This window comes from Malurus melanocephalus, unplaced genomic scaffold (assembly GCF_030028575.1).
Source record: "Malurus melanocephalus ecotype Western Australia unplaced genomic scaffold, MMel_1.1 scaffold_451, whole genome shotgun sequence".
Lineage (NCBI taxonomy): Eukaryota > Metazoa > Chordata > Aves > Passeriformes > Maluridae > Malurus > Malurus melanocephalus.
Genome location: NW_026623683.1, coordinates 317,646 through 323,707, shown reverse-complemented (window position 1 = coordinate 323,707; position 6,062 = coordinate 317,646).

Here is a 6,062-nt window from a genome sequence, read left to right as displayed (position 1 = left end):
TAAGTTATCCAGTTCCCATGCTGAGCAGGAAGTTTTAATATTTTTGTTCTGGCCAACATTGGTAATTGGTACTGAAACTAAGCCATGGATATSCCAGAGTTTCAAACCTGACTGGATTTCCAAATTTTTGGTGCTATTTTATCTTTTGGAAGCTAGCATGTAGCATATACTCAAGAAGTTTCTGCTTGCACCAGAAATTCAGGTATTTCAGTCTACACTGAGTGATTTAACAAGGAGGAAAAAGTAATGCCTTTTAACCACACCGTAAAAAAAAAATTACCAATTAAATCAATTACAGGAATATTAGCTATATTAGAACTCCAGGGAATCCAATTCTTTTTAGGGGATCTGTTTTTACAGGTGAAATATTAATTTATGCAATGCATGATCTGATTCCAGGCTTAGTGCAGCTCATCATTCACAAATGAATTCTCCTGGATGTGTAAATACACACTGAGGACAGTCACTGGGGCATTTATGAATGGCAAATGTAACAACTGGGATCAGCATGTACCTGCTATAATGCCACACTTCACATACAGATAATTCCTCTTAAGAATGCAAAAGACACTTCTGTATTTTCACTGACTATAACAAGATAAAAATAGTGGTACTTTGCTGTCATCGTTGTTGGAGCCTTTTGTGCATATGACTCCCCTTGCTACAACTGACAGTAATAAATCACATTCTGCACTGCCTGAGTTGCATTACAGACCTAAGAAAGCATTGTTTGGAGTAAGAGCTGGCAAAAACATCAGTATCAATGCAAAGAATAGAAAGGGAAAATAATAATGGACATTATAATGTAGTACATCTCTATGGAGACTAGATATTTTCAGTATAGTTACATGATTTTTTTGTCTTTATTCTAAGTGGAGCTGCCCTATGGCCAATTCAGCAGTAAAATCCCATCTAAAATTTATGATTTTACTAAATAAAACAGATCTGTCCTCAGTGCACATACACAGACCACGCTATAAATAAACACAGGTGTAAAAAAACTGCCTGCTCTGAGAGTTGTAAGAAGCCCTGAGACTTTAAGGCAATTGCAACACACCCCTTAAGAACCTACAGATCTATCATTTAAAAAAAAAAAAAAAAAAAGCAAAAGATGGCAGTAAGGTCCTTCACACTCAAATACAGCCCAGGTTTATCCTGCTTTCCACTCACTGCAGACCTTCCAAGGGGAGACAAATGTGCCCATTGGGGTACTTTGACCAAGTCCATAAAAATMATCTCCTAACACACTAATAGCAGTTAGGGGTGTGATTTGGGGTGACATTTTTATGTAAGATTTAATATAGAACACAGTTCTAATTATGTTTTGCCAATATCACTTACTTCATGGATGAAACCAACAGATACAGCAGTTGTGAAAAGCTTTGCCATGCTACATAAATTGCAAGTTATGTAAGTTGCTGCTGGTACAGCTGTATCAGAAAAATACCTTTATTTACTGCAGAGAACATTTTAGCACCTTGATTTGAGCCAATGTGAAGCTTTCTATAATGTCTCACTACAGAGAACATTTTAGCACCTTGATTTGAGYCAATGTGAGGCTTTCCATAATGTCTTACTATTTTCAGCTCACCTGGTTGTCTCTTCTGCTCAAGACCAATGAGAAGTCAGTATGTTGAAGATAGTAAAATGCTCCACAGAATGGCATGAGGAGAATTTTGGGGCAAAAAAAAAATTATATTATCTTAATCCTGAGAAAAAGTTGTAAATATAAGTGAAGAAGCCAATGAGRAAGAAATATAGAATCTTTTTTTCTGTAAAAAGCAATTCCAAATAAGTGACTTATGGTCAAATAACTAAGATTCAAGGGAATGAAAGTAAGTTTGCAAATAATAGGACAGATGCTGTTAAATCATCTCTAAATTGCAATTACGTATTTTACGTATACACTTACTGGCACACATAAAATTAGATTTACGTAGAGCTTAGAGGTGGCCCTGAATCACAGGGCTTAAATCTGGAGTCAAGCCTATGYCTACACTCCCATAAAGCTGGGGAAAGCAGAGCATTGAATACAGGGATTTTTGGTCTCATTTTCTGTACCAAATCAAGTAGATGTGATTCTATGAGGCAGAGTAAGTCATGTAGGAAAGCAAAGGCAAAGTGTTTTCCCTTTAATTCACAGAAATGTATACCTAAAGTACAGAGTGAAAAAAAATCTCATCATTTGATAACGTGTCATGGGAAAATACAATGTCTAAAGTAATGAGAGATCCACTGATTTGCAGTGTTAGCAGTACCAAAATAATTAAAMGACAGACCAAGGGGAAACAAAAGACAAAAAGATAAGAAGTTAAAAATGTCATGTTATTCTCTCGATATATGACATATATCAGATTCACAGCTTGTTAGCAAATACTAATAATTTAGATTTAGTAAACATATTAGTAACCATCTTCTCAAAAATAGGAGATATGTATCTAAATTAAATTAATATAAATCAGCCCCTAGATGTCATTGTTGCAGCTGAAATATCACTTAATACAGAACTTTCCTAATTCTCTAGCAGAAGAGGCTGTGTAAAGCAAAATAAACCATCTAAGTAATATAAATTCTGCTCAGCTTTAATGCCTCACTGCCAAAGCACAAAGAGCTCTGAGACTGTAACAAAAAAAGATAACTAACTCAAACTAACTCTAACTACACAGTAGGGTCATCTGTGAGATTTGGGTTCTGGCAGTAGGGAAGGAAAACCACCCCAAAGGGCAGTGGTAAACCTTATGGTATGAAACATCACATACCCCTGTCACAAGGGAAGATCCTTCCTAACTCCCCCAACGTTGCCCTCAACACTAAAAAAATTATTTCATAAAGTTAACACATCTCTGATGCTATCCAAACAGTCGTACATGTTCTCTATACTTACACAAAAACTTGGGGGTTAAAATACTGGTTTTTAAATCTTGCAAATTTTTTAATCTTCTACAATACTTTGCAGCAGTGAGTTGAATTAATTACAATTAATTAAGAATAAAAAGAAATCTGAAACTTCCTGCACCTATTKTGAAAGTGCAACCATTCAACTTCACTGAATAACTAATTAATCTAATGGTAAGAGAAGCATTTTTGAAGTGCAATTTTTTCTCCTTATATCATTTATTATCCATATATATATCTCATGCTCTATTRTATTGTCTAAATAAAGAGACACAGCGCTTATGCTTCTCTGCATAATTTCTCAGTACTCCTCACAATTCTCAATCCACCCRCAATATTTTCTCTCAGAATACAACATAGTCCTAGTTCATAAACAAGTAACACAATATCATTTTTCCTAATCAGTGTTCTTACTACTCTTCTCTGTCTGCATATTCCTAGATTAATGGGTCACATTTGCAAACTTCTGTATTTAGAGGGTCAAAATGTCCCCTGTCCAAGGCTCCATTTCACAATAAGGGTTCCCGCGATGCCAGTCTTGGGATCTTTAAGACTAAATCAAAGTAGTCAATACTTGTACACAYAAGTAAACATGTGCAAATTCTTCCACCATCTTCTGAGAAATCCAACATTTCATTTTTCATGTGATAATGAACCAGATTTTATGCACTCCAAGTTTTTTTTGCCCCAGAAACAAGACAGTTATGAGCAGATAAACCTAGAACGCACATACAGACAATATGAAACACATTCTGTCAGCCAAAAATAATTTTAAAAAAACAAATCCAGGCTTCCAGGATTTGCAGTTAGTCTATAAAGTACAGAAAAATCCCTACTTGCCAAAAACATTGCAATACTACTGCAAATTTCAACTTTTTATGTTGGATCTACCTTACAATAAAGGTTAACGCCATGCTGCCACAACCTGCAACTTAGGTGAAATATCGAATTAAAATTCTRCTTCTTCTCATGCCACTCCAAGTGCTCACACAGTACTCAGAATTGTTCACTCAGGAAGGGATGCACCAGCCAAAGCTTCTATTCCAAACAGGGCTCCATGCAAGATTCACTTCTGTTGTACACAGAGCTACAAACCAGTTTATTTAATGTCCACTCAATAAAGTGAGGGACTAYGTTTATATAAAACATTATCATAAAGAAAAAATCATAAAGCTTTTGGAATTATTTGAGAACCGACAAGCATGAAAATGCAGCTAACTCATGGGMTAAATCAGATTTTTCATTGACAACTGTGTAACTCATTGTTGTAACAAGTCATTAACGAAAATAAGCCTAATTGTTAATCTCAGTGGCTGAAAAGTTTGAGACTGAGGCCACAAAGAATAAACAGGCACCACTACAGTCCTTTTCCATGTAGGAAAGCTACTATATGTAGGTTTCTGTTATTTTAAAAGTGTACACAAAAACCTGTGCACAGTTTGCATGTTTTATTTTGAGATTGCATCTTTGCTGATCTAGCTCGAAATTTACCTGGTGTTTCTAGAATATGTGTTAYTCTTTTAAATTAAGCTTATAATGTTTACCATAAAACTCATGCCACCGACATTCTGTACATATTTACAGTACTTAGGAAGCAATTTTATATAAACTTTTACAAAAACATCAACATTCTTAACATATTGTGCTCAATGCAAGAGTCTCATCTCTACTGCTAAGGGAGAGTTGCTTTATCCAAATTTCATTTGGTTTCATGTCTCTTTCAACTTGAAAGCAATGAAAATGAAAAATAGATAAATAACTTTGTGAATTAAGAAGTCTTTCAAATTAATGTAAAAGTGTAAAATCTAAATCTGTCTTTTTGTACAATCATACCTGCACAGAGAATGAAACCTTTAACTTAGTCCAGGTTTAATTACAAGAGAGAAGAATAACAGAGTGTATGGAGATGATTACTCATTATCACCCTAGTATTTTTAATTCAGACCTATCAGATCCTAGCTTATTTTGATTGGAAAAAGGAGGGTGAGAGGCCTGTATCTACAAGAGTGATTCAATTCAGGTAACTGGCTAATTAAAGTATGACATATACAGACGTGGAAACAAAGCTTTTAAAGGAACAKGGTCCACGAAAAATAATCACTTTTGTATGAAAAGGCTCTACTTAATATGGCAGAAAAAGCTGAAACGAATTGCCATTATTATTGCTACTACCTTTGACATTGTGAATATTATACAACTTAAACTTTTACTTTTATTTTTTAAATTAAACACATTTAATAGGTGTGAAGAAGGTTGATTGTATCCTTGAATTTTCCTGACAGCAACTTATTTTTTTAARAGCCTCATGAAAGTCTTACCAAATTCATCTTACCAAGTCAGAGATAGTAGGATAGGATTTGAATTGTCTTAAAACTTCACAYAATTAAACAGAGCTTCATAATTCAAGGAGTCAAAGAAAAAAAAATTAGAGATACCTATTGAAAAGATGGTCAAATCCATCTCTTCAAAAATATCTGATTTTACAACATTTTTTAAAATCATATATTTCAAAAATATCATACATCTATGAAACAACATACCATCGTTAACAAATTTCTCAGCTGTGCGAGGAAGTGATCTTGAAAAAAGTTCCTACAATCTTGCCAGATCCCTCCAAATCCCAATTACAGACCCCTCCACATCAATACATTTCAAGCCCCTTTCTGAAAATGAACATTGGATTTACTTGCCATCACCCAGTCCTTTTGAAGTCATTTTTGAAGCTCATTATACCCCTGACTTTTCAGTCTATCTGAAATATCTCACCAATTCACAGCGTGTAACATTCCTGGCACAGAACATTCCTAGCTCCCAAGGATACCCCTGACATGCAGTGCATGTGAAAAACTGAATTTCTGCCCACTTAAAACTGCTAAACTTTCTGACAGTTTTAGACCCAAAATGTGGAGGTTGTTGAGTTTTTAACTACAGGTGTTTACCATCGAAAACTGAAAGAAAACTCCTTTTGGGAGACTACAATTTTTGGAGCACGTTGTGCTGCCCACCTTGGCCCTGGACACGGGGATATTGCCGGGCTCTGGGCTGACCAAAGCCACATCCCATAAAGAGTGGAGCTGCAGGGAGAGCGCCTAGAGACTGAAGTCCCAGCTGCACGGGGCCATCCTGAGTGGCTTTGGGACACAGCAGGCTTTGGGACATCCCCCAGT